The following is a 19,204-nucleotide window of genomic DNA, read 5'->3' on the forward strand; positions in this document are numbered from 1 at the left end:
TCACCAGAGGAAGGTAAACAGAATCAACTCTACATGGGTTCCAAAGTTGCTACTCTAAGGTTGCACTTCAGTGGGCAATCTGGACGATGTATTGCGCTCACTGGACAAGAGATTGGGCTGTTCATTGCTAGACCTGTGCCCCATCATGAGTAAAATCTTATAAAGCAGTAAATACCAATAGTTTTTTGTGGATATTTCAGGTTATGTGGCCATGTTCTATAAGAGTTTATTCCTGATGTTTCGCCAGCATCTGTGGCTGACATCTTCAGAGAATGCTAACCTGGAAGAGAGTGAGTATATATATTGGGTGAAGAGGAGTGATTCCCATGTTAATCTGTGTATTGTTCTGTTGTTGATGGCCTCCTCAGGGTAGGAGGATATGCAAAAGAGGATTAGAGTCTGCTAATTGGTGATCATTGTTTGCTGGGAAAGCCTCTGACCCTGAGTGGTTTCTCATTTGCATTTGCTGAGTCCTGGTTTTGGTGTCCTTCAGGACTGGTAGCCAAACTTTATTTATTTTGAGGGTTTTTTCTTTCTTGTTGAAGTTCTCCAAGTGTTTGTGGATTTCAATGGCTTCCCCGTGCATTCTGACCTGATAGTTGTTGGCATGGTCCAGAATTTCAGAGTTTTCAAAGAGCATTTTGTGCCCAGGATGGTTTGTAATGTGTTCTGCTACTGCTGGTTTTTCTGCCTGACCCAGTCTGCAGTGTCTCTCATGTTCCTTGATTCGTGTTTGGACACTGTGTTTGGTGGTCCTTATGTAGACTTGTCCGCAGCTGCATGGTATGCGGTAAACTCCTGCAGCTGTGAGAGGGTCTCTCTTGTTTTTTGCTGAGCATAGCATTTGCTGGATTTTCTTGTTCGGTTTCTAAATCATTTGGAGGTTGTGCTTCTTCATCACTTTGCCTATTTTGTCTGTGACTCCTTTGATGTATGGTAGAAATACCTTCCCTTTGGGTGGTTGCTTGTCTTCACTCCTCTGGGTTTTCTAGGTCTGGCAGCCCTTCTGATGTCTGAGCTGGAATAACCATTCACCTATAGAGCCTGGTCTAGGTGCTTCAATTCATCTTCCAAGAAATTGGGTTCACAGATGCATTTTGCCCGGTGTACCAGTGTTTTGATTGTGCTTTTTTTTTGTCCTGGGTGATGGTTTAGGTAAATACTAAATTTGTGGTCCATAGTTCTCCAGCCAGCTTGTGTTTGTTGCTTGGCTGCTTCCATATGCTTCCTCTCACATCATTGGAGATTTTGGATGGAGGAAAAAAGCAGGGAGTAAAAGGCATACTCCCAGCAAAGTTGCACAATCATGCTGAAGATTTTCAGGCACATTGTGCTTATCCAAGACTTAACCCATAAATGCTCCAGCAACAAACCATTCACAGGGTAGTCCCGGGAATGGTTTGTTGTTAGAACATTCCTGGATCTTCATGGATTAAGTCCTGGATAAGCACAACGTCTTATCATGGATGCTGCCAGCATGGCATAGTGATTTGAGTGTTGGACTTTGACTCTGGAGACCAGAGATCGATTTCTAGCTCAGCCATAAAACCCTCTGGATGACCTTGGGCTAGTCACATGCTCTCAGCCTCAGGGGAAGGCAATGAGTGACAAACCTCCTCTGAACAAATTTTGCTAAGAAAACTCTACCTTGGGGTCACCATAAGTTGGAAACAACTTGAAGGCACACAGCAACAACAGCATTGTAGTATATTTGGGCAGGAAGTGATGTTGCAATTTTTTTGCATTTCAGTGTGTGTTGCTGCAGTGATGTTACAGAGGGAAGTCAGGGCAAGTGCTGAAAGGGACTTGGAATATCTTAAAATGGAGAGAAAAGCCAACATTTCTTGTTTATACACGTGATTAGCTAGTTCAGTAAATTGATTGTCTCACTTGCTCTGGGAAGTAACCACAGCTGCTTAGAAAACTAAGACTCTGGTCTGCATGAAAGCTAGTTGGGAATTGCTTCCTGCATTTCATTCTCTCCTCTTTCTTTTCCTGAGCAAGTTTCTAGCCTTTAGGGTAGAAGAAACCCCAAAAACCATATAAGCAATTTCAACTGAAAGCTCAGAAACCACAAGCGTCCCCTGCCGGCAGCTCCTTGGTTTAGAAGGTTTAATCCTCTGCCAAGTCATCATTCCCCTGGAAAATTAAGTGAATTATTCTGAAATTGCTCTTCACCCCGTCCTTCTTTTAGTGGTTAGCAAGGAAGTTAGCTCTAGGCCTCAGAAGATCCAGGTGAAGTTTCGCATTCTTCCATAGATTTCCAAATGTGTGTAGAGAATTATTTGTTCAGTTTTCTGCATCAGTTTTCCAGAAAGTCAGTCTAAACTAGATTAAAGAGGTTGGGGCTGTGGAGTAGTTCTAAAAAAAACAGGGCCTCTGCACATTTATGACCTATTCTGGGAATTCTTACATAGAAATTAATTAATCAAATGTCTATATAAATAATAATAATTTCCCCCTTCCTCTCCAGGCCAGCACATTTGTGCAATGTCATTTCTCTTAATTCCATCCACAAATCCATTTTGTCTTTGAAGCCTTTGGCACAAGGGTGGAAACTGTGGAGACATCCAGATGTTGTTGCACTGTAACTCCCAGCATTCTTCATCACTGGCTATGCTGACTAAGGCTGCTGGAAATTCCAGTCCAGAAACTATGAAGGGCTACACAATTACCATTCCTGCTCTTGTACAGTACCACAAAAGTTGCTTGTGTGGCTAGTGTCATTACATAGCTTCATTGCTAGGTGAAACTGGACTTAGGACTTCTCCAGAAAGAGCAAATATGTCAGGAGGTTACAATATTTATTGCTGTATTTCTTGTGTTTGGGGCTTTTTTAAAATCAAGTTAACAATTTTTGTCCCAGATTATTTTCTGGTATTTTCTGGCAGCCACTGCTTCAAGTAGGTCTCTTTTTTAATTCTGAGACACACTGGAACAATATATTCCTTCTCTTCTCTTCTCTTCTCTTCTTTCCTCTCTCTCTCTTTTTTTAATTTCTTTTAGCATTCCAGTGCAATAGTGCATCGGTGCCTCATGAAATGGCACTACTCCACTTCAACTCCAAGACTGTAAAAAAACAAACAAAAATTGAAAATTCAGAGAAGAGAATGTTTTTCTTCAAACCAAAGGAGCACCTCTGGAAATCACACCCCCATTAAAAAAAAAAAATGGAAGGAGCCAATAATAACTGACAAACCCTATATTAGTACTATATTACAAGAACTTGTGCTTCTTTGGAAGTAGTGTTACTCTTTGTTTCTTATTCTTTAATTTCATTCCATTTTTAATTCTTTAATTTTCCTAGAGCAGTTGTGGAGCACTTGGGAAGTACACATAGGGTCTTAGGGTTCCCTGGAGCATGGATTACGAACCACTGCATTAAGGACTCTTCCAGACTGATCTAAATACCATTACCTTGGCCCACAACAGACCACCAGTTTGCAGCGGCCTGGGGCCAAAATTAGGATTTGGGAGAAGAGAGCAACCACATGCTCCCGAACCCTAGTGCAAGGCAGTGGCACCTCACATAGGGGCTGCCATGATGAAGCAAGAGCGGTGCAGCAGCCGCACATCATGGCGCCACATTTGCATCATCCACTCGTGCCAGTGTGCCAATGGCACACTCATGGCAGCGGCCGCGCACACAAAGAAGAACCTAGTCTTAGCAGGTTCTTTTTGGAGCAGAGGGAGCCTGGGCAGTTTGGTTGCTGTGGGCTCCCTCAGGAGCAAAAACAGGAGGCTCCAGCCCACTCTTACGGGGCAGTCTGTCAAGCCCCCTTGTTGGGGTAGGCCCCTTAGGGGCTCCGCCATAGAAACTGATTCTAAAAAGGGCTTCACAAGTATAAAAGGTCGAGAACCCCTGCCTTAATGATATCTTGAAAGAGTCAGGAGAATTCCTATTTCTGTTTTGTTCTTGCTTAACAGAAGCAATGTGGTTCTCACATTCACAGTGATGTAACATTGCCATTTAGGCTAAGTAAACAGGCACAGAAATGTATGCAAGCCATGGAGATCTCCAGGCAAGATGATGCAAAAGTGCTGATGGCGGGGAGTCCGATTTGACAGATAGGTCATTGTATTTATATAGCTACAGTCTTGAACTGAAATATGGGAGGAGAGGGCTGCAAATATTCAAAGTAGGACTCTCACACCTGGAGTAGCCCCTGAGAATGCTAGGAACAACAAAAGAAGAAGAGTTTGATTTTCATTCTTTTAAAAATATAAAATCCTGTTGTAAATTCAAGAGTTGCTCCCATCCTTGGTGAAGCACAGCAGTTTTTTATATCAGTGGAAAACAGAGTGGTCAAAGGAGAAGTATATAGAAAACAAATTGTGTAAATCTACCTGGTTAAAGGGGATCAATCTTCAAAGCAAAAAGTCCTTTCTTTAGGGGTATAAAATGCTCTTCCCCAAGACTAGGATCACACTGCTGAATGGCTACATTAATTGTACCATAAAAGGCAAAGATAGACAAGAAAAAGAATTGTTTTTGGCCTACAATTCTCATCAGCCCCAACCAACATAGTCTTGAAATAGATGCTAATAGGTGCCATAAATCAAAAAACACCTGGAAGGCCAGTTAGCTACCTCTGCAAAGATAAAAGCACCCTTCTATTAGAGGAAGTACACCTTCCTTTTACATGTGCACACTGTATTTTGAATTGGCTCATCACATCAGGTTTGTTATAGACATGTTATTAACAAACTAGGAAGTTTGCTTGGCTCAGAGTGGAAGATGTCACAAAATCAGTTAATGAAAACTTTATATACACCAGAACATACAAAATTGGCTTGAGCAACAAGGTTTCTCCATGCTATGACAAATTTACTGGAAAAGGATAATTTTCTATCAAATGTACAGTCCGTTCATTACATCGTGGATTAATCACCTTTCTGAGTTATACTTCCTTTGAATCATGTCCCAGTGCATGGGGTTATATCGGAATAAGTATATTTTTGCATTACTCTTCCTTTGCTACTCTTGTTCATTTTTTACCCATCTCCAGTTAGGATTATTATTTTAGGTGCTATATGCATTATATGTATATAAATCTGAGCTATTTGGCGGAAGAGATGTGCCAGTTTACAAGTGATTTTCAACTTTTTTTATTTTCAGTTTGTGATTTTGTATTTATTGTAATACAAAAACCAATTAATTCCCCTGTGCTTAGGCTGTATTTGTGCTGTGGGAAGGTGTGGATCAGATGGGAAGGGGGAAGAGAGAGAGAGGGAGAGATCTTAGTAACAAAGTAGGATATGTGTGTGTGTGTGAGAGAGAGAAATGATTGTGTTAGTAGTAGTGGTGATGATGATGATAATGAGGAGGAAGAGAAGGAGGAGATGATGATGATTCCAGGAACTGGAACATGCCATGACATCTTCTCAAAATTTAAACTTTACTATGTCTGTCAAATTAACAGCTCAATCCTATACATATTCACTTGAATATAAATACTACTGTGTTACAAGGCCCTTTCTCTCAAGGAAGTATGTGTTTCCTACTGGTTTATGGTGTATCCACACCATACAACTACCCCAGTTTGATCCCACTTTTCTGTGAGAGAGTTCTGGTTCTATATGAGTGCTGGTTCCTCACCAAAGCACAAATCCCAGATTCTGAAGGATGGAAGCAGAGCAGTTAAAGTGGTTATTGGACTGCTATAACTCTGCAGTGTGCATATGTCCTTAGGTCATATTTGTATACCTTACAACTCTGGTTCTATAAGAATGGGATTTTTCTCTTCTGTAAGAGTGGAGTTACATAAAAGGGTGGAATTCTATTCTGTCCAATGAATCATGTGCTCCTCTTTCACAGTATTTCTGCCAATGAAGTTAGGGTACACTGAAACTAAACATCCAAATTTCAGATGTGCATAAAGTCATGCCATACATCTTCTACTAATTATTTCAGCAATACTGTAACTTATCTGCCTGGAGAGCAGCTGGGTCTCCTGTATAATCTGATCATTTCCCACAATTAAAACACTGAAAATATTCATAGTCAGCCCAAGATTTGCAGGGCCAGCCCTGTTCAGTGGCCAGCAACAAATGAGTCTGTTAATGAGAGAAGTCATGCCCTACGAAATCCAAATGGACTAGGGCAAGTGATGCCAGACTGCCCAGATTCTTGCAGAGAAAAAAAAGGATGAAAGACAAAGGAGTGTATAGATGGAAGAGGGGAGTGGAGTAGAGGAAAACAAAGCAACAACCATTTGTATCCAAAAAAAATTCAACAGACAGTGCTGGACTAGGCACATCATATGCAAGAATGGCATAATCATGCATAATATAGCGTGGGATTCAAAGGCTGCTTTCAAGGACTCTGTTATGGTGTGACTCTCAACTTTCACTCCAATAAAATGTGCAAGCTTCCAGACTTCATGGCTACAAAGCAAAGCTTGGAAATAGTTATCTTGGAAAGGAGCTGGAAAACAAATATAAGAGGAGATACTTGTTAAAAGAAATCCACAAGCCATATTCCAATTCACAAGCTGTTACACTGACTCTTAACTTTGATGCTAAAGAAGCTGGGATTTCAGCACCTTGCAGTGACTCACAAAATAATCTGTATTTCATCACTAAGAGGATGAGTTGGGTAGAGGGTTTGATGGTGTCATACTGAAATTACAGTACTTCAAAAGGACAAGCCACACAAGTACCATTCAAGTGACCACCAATATCCCCAAAAGCTAAGAGTTCCCTCTGCTGGCCATTCTTCACTGCATATTTCCAGGCCCAAAATGAAGGACCTCCAAATGGCCATAGATCTTTTCCATACTTTCTCGTTTTATTTTGCAGTTTGTAATTGTAATCAATGTGAAAGGATGTAGAATAAGTGGAAGACCTCATGCTAGATGGTTAGACTCTCTCTTAAGGAAATCACACGGGTATGAATTTGCAGGACCTAAGCACAGCAGTGGAGGATAGGGAGTTTTGGAGGTGTCTCATCCACCTCCATGAATTGGGATTGAATCAAAGGTGGTTAACAACAACAACAACAAATTGAATTGTCATAGTTCATTTTAAGCCTTCCCACTCTATTTAAAGAATACCCATAACATAAAACAACAACCTGGCCACATAAACCACAGTCTCTTTTATAAAACAACAAAGGATCCTGTGGTATCTTTAGAGACTGTCAAATTTATTATAAGGGCTTTCAGAGAATACACCTGTTGATACCAGGGCCATATTCTGCAAATTCAGATGGAGAAATTGCTGGAAGTGGCAATTACATTTTTAATCAGCTCATTCACAAAAACATTAACATACCACATTCTGGTGCTAGATTAGATGGTTAAAACGTGTGATAAGCATCTGTTATTCAATTCAAATTGCAGCAGACTAATATGCATCTCTGTGTGCATGTGTGCCGCATGCGCGCACGCACTTTCAAGTACCCTGTCTACCACTTTAAATTACTTTCCTAGTTCTTTAAATAAGATATGTGCTAACTAAGCATGTCAAAAAGTGCAGATATCTCTGTTAAAGGGCTTTAATTAACACACACACACACACACACACTGTCTTTTGACCTGTGTTGAAAATATTGCTATAGTGATTAGGAAGCTTTTAAAGGACAGTAAATACTACAAATGTGTGCACTTTCTTTGTTCTTTATTTATTCTTGGCTATATAACCTTGAATGTGTCCATGAGTCAGACTTTGAACCTTGTTGTAAATCTCATTATCTTGCCAGAAATAAAAACAATGAAACTTCATTATTATACCCTTTCTGTTGCCATTATTATACCTCTTCTGTTGCCTTCTAGTGCTGTTGCCAGTATCGAAGTAGTTGTCAGTCCATTTAGCTTCTGCATGTGGAATAGAGGAAGGGAAAGCCAAGTTACCTCGAGTAATAAAGCATCTTGGGTCAATGATGTCTGAACAGCTTCTTGGCTTATACCAAGCTCTGAGCACAGGCCTATAGGATTTCCATGGTGTGCTTCTCCCATGGAATATAATGTCTATACCAAGGATCTTGGGAGCTGCATTTTATGAGCTTGCTGAAAATTCTATAAATTCTGTTCTCTAATGGAGGACGCTCTCTCATAGTTTTCCCACCAAGATGAGAGAGGCGGTTAAACTAAGGGCTTGTCTTCACTGGCCAGGATAGTCTGGATTGCCCCTGGAATATTCTGGCCCCAATTTCCTGCATTGTCTGTGTTCTCTCCCCACCAACAATGGGTATCAGACTGCTATGATTCTGCAGCGTGTATATGCCCTTATGTTATATTTGTATACCCTTCAACTTTATTTTATACTAGCAGTACCTGACCACGCATTGCTGTGGCTCAGTCTAGTTAAATGGAAAAGAAAGGAAAGAGAAAGCACACGTTTCCCAATGTCTTCCTATGGGCAAGCATTCCCCAATGCCTCCCTATGGGCAAGCATTCCCCAATGCCTCCCTATGGGCAAGCATTCCCCAATGTCTCCCTATGGACAAGCATTCCCCAATGTCTCCCTATGGGCAAGCATTCCCGGAAACACTGAAATGGAATTGTAAAATTGGAAATTTGGAAATCTTAAATGGGTCGTAAATCGGAAACATTCAAATGGAATCGTAAAATATTTAGCATAGTGTGTGTTGCTTTTATGTCCAACAGAAGGCACTGTTTTTCAAAAAAACATTTTTACCTGTCACAGGTGTGACAACTATATAATAGTAGGTATATAAAACATACGAGGCATATAAAAACATGCAAGGTTGTGTCAAAATTTCAAAGCAATCGGTAAAGAACATTTGGAGATTTAAGATTTTGAACAAACGAACATTTACATCTCTATTTATATAGATGAAGGATGGAATTCTCATGCAATCCCTGTTCATAATCTGTCACTGCTGCTGAGGTCACAACAAGGCACCCATGCCTGTTATTGATGATGGGCACCTTGTCTTCACCTCACTCATGCCCACAGCCGCACCACTGGGCGGCTGGCAGGGATTGCATGGGAAGGCAGCTGCCTATCGTTGCTGTAGAGAGTCAAAAATCCAGTGCAAAAGGTAAGGTTTTAAAATCTGGGTTAAGGGGAGAAAATGCTGACTTGGGTGCAGACATCAAGAAGAAAAACCGTGCCCAGTTTGGGATTTTGGCCTCATGTCATGTAAACAGCATACAGTTTGCTGGGGAGGGGGCAATTTGGCATACATAACACATGTAGACAAGCCCTGAGTTTTAAGCCTAGATGCTGTAAGTGCTCGCTAACTTTGCTTTCCAGAATCATCCGAGGGAGAGCTGGAAAAGATTTTAAACTGATGTGACCTGTTAGCCTCTGGAAAGAGAGAAGAAGAGATTGAGGACTGCCAGTGGTATGGGTGGAGTGAAATGGAAGCATCTATTGGTCTTTCCTTAGGGACTGAAAAGATAAAGTGAGCTTTAGCTGTAGGTCTTCTCTCCCCTCCCCACTCCTCAGATTAACTATCAGATGAAACATTTCCCCTCCCTGTAGGCTAGACCCATATAAAAGACCTCCCATATTCTTCTTAAATAGGTGCAAAGAAGGATGCGGGCAGGTGGAGCTGGGAGGTATTTAACCACTTTAAAGGCCCCTTTTGCTTTGCCAGGTGCTATGCTCAGGTGCTTTTGAATCCAGGTAGTTACCCAGCTGGGGAAATCTCAGTCAATCTCGTTCACTTTAATTTTGCTCCTCCACACCCAATGGGACTTTCTGAACTTTTCCCTGTACTTTCATCCCTTTGTTGTGATAAATGTCCACAGGTTTATTAGTGTGCCACAAGCATAGATACTGCACACATATTCAGATGTAGAATCTGACATGGGCGTCTTTTTCTTGACCTTTGTAATCTTCACAAAGTAAATACGCTCATCTGTCTGCATTTGCAGCTTTGACTTTTGCAGATTTGATTCTTCACGGCTTTTATTAATATGATCTCTTTAGGAATATCTAGGTCCTCCAATGCAACTCTATGGTCAACTTTAACCAAAAGTCGCACTGAAGAACCTAGAGATTCCTAGAGAGAACACTTCATTAGGCATTTGTAGTTCCCCCAGCACAATTCTATAGTCATAGTCTGGCAGATGTTGGTCACAGAGTTAAATAATAATAAACTTTTTATTTGTATCCCGCTCCTTCCCAAGATCAGGGCGGCTGATCTGTTGTACTGGAGGACCTAGAGTTTCCTAGAGAGGTAAAAACATAGTGTTTTTGTATTTGTGGTTTTTCCACATTCACGGGGTCCTATGCCCCTAACCCCAGTAAATGTGAAGGGACGAGTGTACTGCTTTTGTCAAGTGATATTCTACTTGGGAGGAGGAATGTGTGATCCCACAAAGGCTGTTAGACTACAATCCCATGGTCCTTCAACATTGCTTGTACTTACTAGTAATGATGAGAGTTGTAATCCAGTAATGTTTAGGGAGCCACACATTGCCCATCCTTGTTCTGAATAGTTACTTTAATATATTATATGTAGGAGAAACACAAAAGTGTGAAGTGTTTCTTCCAGACCTCCTATTCATTTCACTGGGACCTGTGTCCCAAGAATGTAGGGAAGGTGGCATGAATCCATTTTACAAATGTTCAGCAAACTACATCAGCCAAATGTATCTGCATTTGCATATTATTGGAGATATTTATTATTAATAATATAGCTGCCATGGTTGCATTTTACAAAATCTTGGGATTTGTGGTTTACAAGAGGATTCTAAATACCTCACAAAATTACAAATCCAGCATTCCATAAAATGCAGCCGTGGCACTTAAAGTGGTATTGAGGTGATATAATTGTGCAGCGTGAAAGAAAGGTGAGCTGGTTGGACCAATAATCTGGTTTAGTACAAGAGAGGATTCTTTCTCTGTAGGGTGGTGAAACACAGAAAGCAACAGCATATGTCTTTTACTAAATATTACTGTAGAAACATGTGAGAAGGATGTGGACTGGTAGCAACAACACACAGGGCCCATCCAAGACATTTTGCTGTCTGAGGCGACTGACAAGATGGCATGTCCTCCCCATTCGATGTACAGAAACTGGCTGGACTGGCAGTTTGATCTCACTTAGCATTCACAATAGAGAAGGTTCCCTCCAATGCACTGTTTCCTAACATTTGCTCCTCCTAACCTTTAGACTTCAGCATCCAGAAATGCCTCAGTGGTAAGCATCCAAAACATCTGGAGGAACAACAGTGGAAAAGCACTGTTCCAATACACCAAAGCGATCTGTTGAGCTTAAGGAACCCAAGAGAAGCTGTGAGGCAGAAAGGAACAGCTGTAGTCTAGAAGAACCAGTAGGTTTCTCTCACTGTCCACTAGTATAAGGTGATGTCCTTAGTCTGCCTAATAGTAGGGTTGGGCCTGACTGCATAATAGCTGCATCTTATAACCACCTAATTTTGTCTTCTTCCTTCCCTCCCATTGGGTCTCTCTATATATATTTTGACTATTCTCGTGGGACCTCTGCTACAAAATGTCATGCATGCAAACAACTTTAAACCCGTGTGACGAGCTAAACCCACAACAGCTTGTTGTCTCACCATGCAAACCATCTCTCAACCCCATGGCTTCAGGACAAGCTAGAACCTGCCTTACATTCTCTAATGCAGGTTGTGAAGCATGAGATGGTGGTAGGAAGACAGAGCAGTATGCCTGTAAAAGAGAGAGAGAGAAGACACCAAGCTTTAGCCTCCTTTTTGTGTTTGAAAGGAGGATCAAAGATTCCTAGTAAACTCTCAATAACACTCTCTGGTCTCTAGCTGCACATGGAATGGACATGGGGCATTCTGGGGACTACAAAAGGACAAGACTGTCCGTTAAACCAGACTTGTTGATATGCTTTTGTTGTTAATTTCCTTCAAGTTAACTTCAACTTATGATGACCCTATGAATTAGAAACCTACAAGTTACCCTATCCTCAACAGCCCTACTCAAATCTTCAATCTGCTATGTGGCCTTCCTCTTTTCCTACTGCTTTCCACCTTACCAAGCATTACTGTCTTTTCTAGTGAGTCATACTTTCTCATGATCTCTCATGATACGGCCAAAGTATGACAGCCTCAGTTTAGTAATTTTGGTTTTTAGGGAGAGTTCAGACTTGATTTGGTCTAGGATTGGTTGTCTTTTTCTTTCATTTGTCCTGGGAATGGTGTGTCTTTCCCAAGTCAGGAAACAAACAACAATAAAACATTAGTGTAGACCTAGTTATTTATTTCTTTATTATAGCATTTACACAAAGGGTGGAGATTATGTGGTTCTCCAGATGCTGTTGAAGTCCAATTCCAAACATTTCTCCCCACTGGCTGGGCTGGCTAGAGCTCCTGGGAACTGCAGTCCCAAAACAGTTGGAGATTTCCAAAATTCCCATCTTTGATTCACATCCTGCAGTATAGTTGAAAAAGATCTCAGAGCAGCTTGCAATTCAGAAAGAGCAATAAATGGCCTTTACAGACCTGCCTGAAAGGCCGGCCTGGGGACAGAGTCAGGGAGCAGCATCCTCATGATGCACACCCGACTCTGTCTCCCAGGTGTCATGATGCTTGTAATGGAGAGGATCGCTGCCAACTACAGTTGGACACAACTAGACAATCTTGTCAAAGCAAAATCTTTACCTTTGTGGGCATTCACACTCTTTTTTTTTTTTTTGTCCTGAGCAGATACAGATCTCTGCGCTGATGCATATTGGGATTGTTGCTGCCTTTACGTTTTGGGTTCCCGAATCTCTCAGAGTCATTTTAACCCTTGTGTTATTTATACATGCCATCATTTTGGGATAAAATGGAGACACCTCCTTTCTTTTGAACGATACAAAGCGATCCAAATTAATTCAGAAACTTATTTACATTGCCAGCAATGCGGATCAATGCAGATCTTTCAGGAATAGTCAGGGGAAAAAACTGGTATTGAATATCGTGGGTTAAGTGGGGGTTTTGCCAGCCCTCCAAAAAAGTGCATTCCGGATGTCCGTAAACAACAAGGATTCAACCTGGATTCATCCCAGATTATTTTCATAGTGTGAATGGGGCCTTACATAGAAGAACCCACTGAAGGACCTCTGGGCTCATAGGCTGTTTTGTGTGTATTCTCAAAACCATTTGGTGCCCCCTAGTGTTGTAAAGCATTTTCCCTGAAACCACAGGTGAGGATGGCATATACATGTATACTGTATACACTCATGTATAAGGCTAAAAAATTTAGTCAAGAAACTGACCCATAAAACCTGGGTTGACTTATCCATGAGTCAATGTAAGTATAGTACTTTAACTCTTACATATATAAAAAAGGAACCATCCCCTTTCTCTGAATAGAGTGATAAAAGGCGAGACCTTAGTCCATCCTGGGAGCACCAAAAAGAAGCATGGATCCCCTCTGCGCTCTCATTCATCCAGACTTTAGGATGAGCACAAACAATTATGTCTGCCATAATTGGCATCATTTTCCTTTGCTTCATTCTTTACATTCTTTGTTACGTGCCCCTAAATTTTACCCTTGACTTATCCATGGGTCATATCAAAATCTATAATTTTGGCTCCAAAACCTGACCTCAACTCATACGTGAGGTTCGACGTATAGTCAAGTATATATGGCAGTTAAATAAGTTGCTCGTGTTTGCATTTGTTTTGTCCAGATTGTGCTTTTGATACCAAAATGTTAATCTGGTAAATCAGAAGGAAACATTTTACTTAAGGACCTTAAAATGAACCTATCCTGGGGTTTTCTTGGCAAGATTTGTTCAGAGGTTTGCTGAGGCTGAGAGAATGTGACTTGCTTCCAAGGTCATACTGCAGAAATAATCCACTTTCAAACCGCTTTAACTGCCCTGGCTCAGTGCTAAGGAATCCTGGGAACTGTAGTTTTGTGAGACATTTAGCACTCTCTGTCAGAGACCTCTGGTGCCACAATAAACTACAATTCCCAGAATTCCATAGCATTGAGCCATGACAGTTAAAGCGGTGTCAAAGTGGGTTATTTCTGCAGCGCGGACGCAGGTCCCCAATTTATTCCAGAGCCCCAGATGCATCCAAGTGGATTTTGGGGGCGGGGAGAAATCGACCTAATTTTCCTATTGGCTCATGGTCAAATCACTCTTCCATCTTTGACCAATCATATGTCTCTGAAAAACAAATCCCGCCCCCTCATTAAGCCCCTGTGTGTCTTGTTTGTTTGTTTCTGGTCTCTTCTCCCTCTCAGGTCCTTGTCTATCAATCTCGGGGCAGCCGTGCCACCATCCTCGATTTCTGTTGGCCATCCTTCAAATCAATCTCCCATTCCACGCAGCCGATAGGGCGTCGCGCATGGCGTCCGTCATTGTCAAAAACCATTGGTTGAACCAGAGACCCGAGGGAGAGGCCGTCGATTGGGTAAAAGAGACGTCAATCGTGAGGAAGGCGGAGACGTGAGTGAAGAAGCTGCGCTCTGATTGGCCACAATGTACCCACGCCGAGCAGTGATTGGCCGCTCGTCGGTGGAAGAGGCGGGCCTAACAGGGCGGTGCCCGGGCTGCTTGAGGAGGAGGAAGATGGCGCCGTGAGGGGGGTCCGAGCCGCAGCCGCCTCCTCTTTCTAGCCGGTGAGCGGGGCGGCGGGGGAGCGGGCGGAGGCTCCGGGAAGTGGGAGCCAGTCGGAGAGCGGAGGGATCTACGGAGAGCGAGGGGGGCCTTAAAGGGAGGGGGCGGCCGCGCGCGAACGGGGCTGAGGCGACTGGGACCGGAAGGGGGCGGAGCCAAGGGGAGAGCCCGCCTCCTCAGGGACCAAGAAGAAGAGGAGGCAGAGAGCAATGAAGCGAGAGAGAGCTGCATCTCTGCTGCTGCAGTTGTTCTTATTGTGTGCCTTCAAATACTTTCTGACTTATGGCAACCGTGAGGCGAACCTGTCATGGGTGTTTCTTTCTTGGCAAGTTCCTTCAGAAGGGGCTTTGCCATTGCCATCCTCTGAGGCTGAGAGAGTGTGACTTGGCCAGTAATCACCCAGTGGGTCTCCATGGCCAAGTGGAGACTTGAACCCAGCTCTCTACAATTGTCCCAACACTGAAACCACTGCACCACAATGGGTCCTTTCCAACCCAATGGCCACCCTGTGGAGAACCCATCATGGCAACTTTCCCTGAGGCTGAGAGAGTGCGACTTGCCCCAGGTCCCCCAGTGGGTTTTCATGGCTGAGCCGGGATTTGAACCCTGGTCTCCATAGTCATAGTCCAGTGCTCAAACCGCAAGATCAAATAGTAACAATATTAGTAACGGTACTATATTTATATTCCGCCTTTTCCCAAAGGAATCAAAGCAGATTGCAACAAAAAGATAACAATAAAATATCATAAGAATACAATTTAAACAGCTATCAACCATCCCAATACCCTATTCCTCCCTCAAACATAAAAACATTAAAAGAAAAACAATTAAATAGAATTAAATAGCAATTAAGTTAAATAATTTCTTCTTTGCATAATAATTTTCCAGGCTGATGGAAATTGAACCCTGGTCTCCAGAGCTGGAATCCAACACTCAAACCACTACATCTCACAGCCTTTGTTACTGTTAGCCCTATTCCTACGGTCTTTAGTTATAGGCTGAAATGGGGCAGTACAGTACTTCTGACTTCAGCCCAAAACACACTGCAGAAATAATCCAGTTTGAGACCGCTTTAACTGCCCAGATTCTAGGAATTGTAGTTTTCTGAGGCATTTAGCCTTCTCTGTCAGAAAGAGCTCTAGTCCCACAACAAACTGCAATTTCCAGGATTCCCTAGCACTAAGCCAGGGCGGTTAAAGCGGTCTCAAACTGGATTATTTCTGCAGTGTGTTTTGGACCTTCCTGAAAGGAGGAAGAGCTGCGTCTCCTGATAAGTTGTGTGTGTGAGGCTGCTGCTGAAGCACAGAAGCGGGAGCAGTGACGATGGAGAGTTGATTTGTTGTGGTTGTTGTTAGCTGCCCACACATTGACCTCAACTCATGGACATCTCCAAGGCTCCCTGTCATCCACTGCTCTGCTCCTGTCCTGCAAATTCATGTCTGTGACCCCCTTGATTGAATCCATCCACCTGGCATGGTTTCTTCCTCTCTTTCTATGATGTTCTACCTTTCCTGAGCCAGCATGCATAGTGGTTTGAGCACTGGGCTGTGACTTTGGGAACCAGGGTTCAGTTCCCAGCTCATCCATGAAACTCACTGGGTGACCTTAGGCAAGCCACATTCTCTCAGCCTCAGGAGAAGGCAATGGCAGACCTCCTCTGAAAACTCTTGCCAAGAAAACCCCATGATAGGTTTGCTTTAGGGTCACCATAAGTCAGAAACTAGAGAGGCAGCATGATGTAGTGGTTTGAGTGTTGGACTGTGACTGTGGAGATCAGGTTTCGTATCCCAGCTTAGCCATGTAAACCCGCTGGGTAACCCAGGACAAGTCACACTCTCTCAGCCTCAGAAGATGGCAGGAGCAATTCCCCTTTGAATAAATTTGCCAAGAAAACCCCATGATTCCAAAACACATGAAAGGGTATCTATCAGTTGGAAACAACTTGATGGCACACAACAACAACAGCCTTTCTTAGCATTATTACCTTTTCTAAAGAGTCGTGACTTCTTCAATTTAGTCATCTTGGCTTCCAAGGAGAGTTGTTGTTGTTGTTGTTGTTAATTTATAAAGCGCTGTAGGTTTAGATCAGGCTTGATTTGCTCAAGGACTCATTAGTTTGTCTTTTTGGCAGTCCGTGGTATCAGTTCTTGCATTTCTGCCTTTCCCATCCCTAGACTTCTTTTGATTTCTTGACTACAGTCTCCATTCTGATCAATACTTGATCGAAGGTATGGGAAATCTTTAACTATTTTGATTTCCATATTGTCTAGGTTGAATTTATATCTGTCATCTTTGGAGAGTTGATAGCCATGAGCAAAGAAGAAAAGCATAGGGACAGAATGTGGAAGTATAGAAGGTAAACAGTGGCTCCTTCCAGTGGCCACATGGAAGAGAGGACAGGACTAATGTTACTCTTTTAGCAGTCAAAAGTTCAGGGAGCCCTGTTGTCTGTTTCCTATGGTCACCACATAGGGAACTGAATAGGAACCTGGTTAACAGAGTGCAGCGAATGTTAAAAAAGGGCTGACAGATTTGTGGGTATGATGAAGAAATGGCTCTTTAAGCATTGGGTGACTAAGATCTAATCTGCACTACAGAAATAATGCAGTTTATTACTGCTTTAACTGTAATGGTTCCAACCAGTGGTTGTCCTAGGATTTGTAGTTTTTGTGGCGCCAGCACTCTCTGACACAGTAGGCTAAATAGCTCATAAAATTACAAATCCCAGAATGTCCCAGCATTGCGCCTTGGCAGTTAAAAATATAGTGGGCCCTTCCCTTACACAGGGGGTCCATTATCCTTTCCAGGGCGCGCCAAGACTTCTTCTGGTGCGGCTTTCAGCATATGCTGAAAGCGGCACATATTGCCCCCGCATATGACGCGCCTGCACTGTATGTGAAACTGCATTGTTTCTGCAGAGCAGATTAGATCTGGGTTGTACAGGTTAAGTCTCTCTTATTCAGAATTCCAAAATCCAGAATCTTCCAAAATACAAAATTGTCCACACGGATAGCTAAGATAGTGACACCTTTGCTTTCTGATGGTTAAATGTATGCAAACTTTGTTTCATGCACAACATTATTAAAAAATACTATGTATAAATTTACCTTCATGCTGTGTGAATAAAATGTATATGAAACATACCGTATATACTCAAATATAAGTTGACCTCATGTACAGGTCGAGGGCAAGTTTTGGGGCCAAAATTATGGATTTTGATATGACCCCTGGATAAGTCAAGGGTAAAACTTATGGGCATGTAACAAAGGATGTAAAGGATGATGCAAATGAAAATGATGCCAAAGAACTTAGAAAATTATGGCAGACATAACTGTTTGTGCTCATCCTAAAGGCTGGATGGATGAAAGAATAGAGGGGATCCGTGCTTCTTTTTGGTGCTCCCAGGATGGACTAAGCTCTTGCTTTTTATTCAGAGAAAGGGGATAGCTCATTTTATGTATACATAAGAGTTAAAGTACAGTACTTACATTGACCCATGTATAAGTTGACCCAGTTTTTTGGATCAGTTTTTTGACTAAAATTTCAAGACTTAGACATGAGTATATACAGTAAATGAATTTTCAATTTAGACATGGGTCCTGTCTTCAAGAGACCTCGGCGGGATACACACTGCCCCTTTGAGGTGGCCTGCACCCGCCCCTTTCCCCTCCGGATTGTGACCTGGGCATCAGCAGCGGCAGCCCCAGAAGCCCCAGTCTGTCACTTCTCCAGGCCTTGGGGAAGCGGCAAAACACCACTTCCCCGCGGCCTGGAAAGGGGTGTCTTTGGGGCTTCATACTCCAAGGACATCCAGACAGCTACGGGGAAGGGGAGAAAGGGGCCACTTGGCCCCTTTCTCTTCCGCATCGCTGGCGCGGCTATGTAAAGGCTGCGCCAGCGATGCATGTAACAAAAAGGAGCTCCATTTCAGAGCGCCTTCCCTCGACGCTGAAAGGGTGCCCCAAGCGACCTGCAGCGTCACGGGAACATCACGCCGGCACCGTGTTGTTTGGCTGCAGCGTGGCTGTGACGTCATAATGGCGGCACTTGTGTATACAGGGCACCGCCATTATCACACCGCTGTGACATGCTAGGGTTGCGAGGCGTGCAGTGACACCGCCCTCGGGCAACCCTAGCATGTATCCAGGCCAGTGCAAAGCGCCGGTCTGGAAAGCCCCCTCATTAGATAAATATTCCAAAATCCAAAAACAGTCCAAAACCCCAAAGACTTCTGATTCCAGGCATTTTGGATAAGGAAGACGCAACCTTTGGAAATTAGTTCCCTGGTGGAATAGCATGAGGTAATGATAGGTGTGGAAAGGATCCATAGTAGGTATTTCATTGTTAAAATAGCAGTCCCTGGCACTGGGTGTCTGCATGAGCATGTTTATACCAATATAGTATATAGGGAGATGAAATTTAGGGAGCTAGTACTGGGAGATGATTGGATAGGTTTGGGAAGCAGAAATGAGAAGTAGATGTACATGGGACATTGTGGTATGCAATTTTTTTAAACATATATAATTTGATAAATTACCACACATACATTGTATCCAAAACAGCAAATTCATTGATCTTTTGACTACTTCTGTAATTAGTAACACAAACTCTCTGCCCTGTAGTAGCATTCTTTATAAATTTAAGGGTCTTTATTTTTCCTAGCCATTATTTCCCTGGCAT

General features: G+C 42.7%; 1 protein-coding gene across 1 annotated transcript in view; it reads left to right on the forward strand.

The window, feature by feature from the left end:
* Window positions 1–14,407: 14,407 nt before the first annotated feature.
* The window catches only part of SP2 (Sp2 transcription factor), a 23,332-nt gene continuing 18,535 nt past the window's right edge, over window positions 14,408–19,204 (forward strand). The window contains exon 1 of the mRNA XM_042475958.1: window positions 14,408–14,526. The gene's annotated coding sequence lies outside the window, so the exon portion shown is untranslated. The remainder of the gene's footprint in view (window positions 14,527–19,204) is intronic.

The sequence above is a fragment of the Sceloporus undulatus genome, chromosome 6 (genome assembly GCF_019175285.1).
Source record: "Sceloporus undulatus isolate JIND9_A2432 ecotype Alabama chromosome 6, SceUnd_v1.1, whole genome shotgun sequence".
In the NCBI taxonomy this organism is placed as follows: domain Eukaryota; kingdom Metazoa; phylum Chordata; class Lepidosauria; order Squamata; family Phrynosomatidae; genus Sceloporus; species Sceloporus undulatus.